This window comes from Myotis daubentonii, chromosome 9 (assembly GCF_963259705.1).
Source record: "Myotis daubentonii chromosome 9, mMyoDau2.1, whole genome shotgun sequence".
Classification (NCBI taxonomy): domain Eukaryota; kingdom Metazoa; phylum Chordata; class Mammalia; order Chiroptera; family Vespertilionidae; genus Myotis; species Myotis daubentonii.
This window is the reverse complement of record NC_081848.1, coordinates 12,879,503-12,882,518: the sequence shown is the minus strand read 5'-3', so window position 1 is coordinate 12,882,518 and position 3,016 is coordinate 12,879,503.

Sequence of the window (3,016 nt, the reverse complement as noted above, 5' to 3'; positions counted from 1 at the left end):
AATTGGCAACGGCCTGTAAAATCCAAAGACCTGCACTGTATTAAAACCCCAATAAATAGAGTTATATAGTCTTGTGCAAGTAAACAGTGATATCTTCATTCATTCATTCATTATTCATATTTAAAAAGAAACTCAAGAAGTATTTATTTTCTAGACTGTAGCGGCTCCTGAGGATTTATCAGAGAATAAGACACTGTCTCTGCTCCTAAAAAAATACACAGTGTAGAAAGTGATATAGAGAAATAAATAAATCACAATTCAGAAATGTGCTAAAATAGCAGAAAGCACGGAGACTATGAAGATTCTTAGGACTTAGTACAATCTTATGTAGTAAGGGGGAAATTCTTTTGATTGAACCACAGTATATCTAAGATCAACTGGGAGGGAAGCTTGGGACTCTCACAGAGTCTAGCTGACTCTAGCACCTAATGTTGAGAAATTTGGACTTTATCCAGTGGGAAATGAGGAGCTATTAAAGATTTTTAATCAGAAGAGTGACATGATCAGATTTGCATCTTTACAAAGTCACCCCAGCTCTATTAAGGAGAATGTATCTATAGCCAATCTTTGGAGACAAAATGCCTTTGAATAAAATTCTCCTAGAGAAGTGGAGAGGTAAAAAGATCTATCGCAACCAGGGTAACTGAGGTAAGGTTAAAGGGATGGGTTGCCCAAAAATGGTCTGAGGTCTGGGCTGAGATAAGGAAAAGACCATGATTCTGGATCCCCCACTGTCTGGGCACAGGGAAGTTTTGTCAGGCAATATTAGGACCTTTCCCAGAGAGATATCAAGGGTCCAGGCATAAATTTAGGGGAAAAGATTTCCCAGTTTTCACATTAACTATAGCCAAAGGTGTGAAAGTGTAATAGAAGCTAAGAAAGGAGACAAGAAAAAGCTAAAGGAAGTTCATCATCACCAAACCAGTATTACAAAAAATGTTAAAGGATCTTCTTTAAAAATAAGAAAAAAAATATGAATAATAAAATGGCAATAAATACATATCTATCAACAATTAATTTAAATGCAAATGGATTAAATGTCCCAATCAAAAGACAAAGGGTAGCTGAGTGGATAAGAAAACATGACCTATATATCTGCTGTCTACAAGAGACCCACCTCAGAACAAAGGACTCACATAGACTGATGATGAAGAAATGGATAAAGGTTCTTCAAGCGAATGGAAATGAAAAAAAAAAAGCTGGGGTAGCAATATTTATATCTGACAAATTAGACCTCAAAGTGAAGGCAATAACAAGAGATAAGGAAGGCCACTTCATAATACTAAAGGGAGCAATTCAACAAGAAGATATAACTCTGGTAAACATATATGCATCCAATACAGGAGCACCCAAATACATAAAAAAAAAACTTCTGGAGGATATTGAGAGATTGACAGCAATACAGTCATAGTAGGGGAATTTAATACCCCATTAACACCACTGGACAAATCCTCTTAACAAAAAATCAGCAAAGAAACATCAAACCTAAGTGACTCACTAGATCAGATGGAATTAAGTACAGCCACTTTGGAAGATTTTTTTTATAAATTTAAACATACACTTACTCTATGACCAGCAATCATTCACATAGGTATTTACCCAAATGAATTGAAAACTCATGTTCATAGGAAAATAAAATGAGACTTGCATTCAAATATTCATAGCAGATTTTTTTCGTAAAAAACAATCTAGAAATTGTTCAATAGGGAATTAGTAGACAAATTATGGTAAGCCATACAATGAAATATTATTCATCAGTAAAAGGACCAAGCTATTGTTTCACAAAACAAGATGGATAGATCATAAATGCATTTTACTAAATGAAAGAGGCTAGATCCAAAGGCTATATATTGTATAATTCCATTTATATGCCATAACTAAAAAGGTAAACTATAGGGATGGAAAATAAATCAATGGTTGTCAGGATTTGGAGGAAGAAATGAGTAATAGACAGCATTCAGGGAATTTTTACAGTGATGAAACAGCTCTGTATGGAACTGGGTTGATGTATATATGACTTTATGAATTTGTCACAAACCCTAGAAAAATACATTAAAAAGAGTGAGCTTTGCTTTATGCAAATTTTTAAAAATCATTCAGGAAGGAAGGGGATCCCAAGGTGAAATGCAAAGAGTGAGAAATTAATCTAACTTATTACAAAAGCACGATACAACCTCATTGCTGAGACTGGAAACAAAAGATTTAATCTGAGAAACTTTGGAAATGGTATTTTGACAAGAAATTGTGCTGTTTCTAGTCAAAAGAACTGTACATAAACACTGTCCTCTATTTCATAATATTTTTTCTCACAGAGGTCTGGGTTAGCAATTCTGAAATTACTTTTCATGTATATTAGGACTAAAGAAGTAAACAAACAAATTGAAGGTAATGGGAGCAAGATTTCTCACTGTTAGAGAAGGAGTTGCAAACAAGCAAGGAGATAAGTCTAGAACACACCGGGTGGTACTAAATCAGAGTTGGCGAGATGAATAGAAATGCATGGTTAGTTTAATATACTATATACAGAGAGCCAGATGAAGAAATTATTATAAGTGTGTGTACACACACAGGTTACTTACTGTACATACATGTACATCACAGAACTGTCCAGTGAGGGCTTAGAAGCAGTGACATCCGGTCACAACAAACAAGCCCAGTCTCTAGATCTTGGTTTCTAAATACCATTCTCCCGTAAAGGAAACTCCTCGGAGAAATGGCTGATTCTAATTCTGGGATAGGGAAAATACAAGGCACATCTGGAGTATCTGGTCATGTCCTAAAGTAAGGAGTTGCTTAAAATAACACTGGAGCTATGTCTAAAGGACACAAGAAAAAAATCTGAAAGAACCAAAACCAAAACAACTCAAACATAAAATAAATGATGTAGTATTATATCATAGGCAAAATAATGATGTCCATATCCTAATCCTCAGAACCTTGGAATATATTACATAACATGGCAAAGGAAATTAAGGTTGCAGACAGGATTAAGGTTGCTAATCAGCTGACCTCAGAT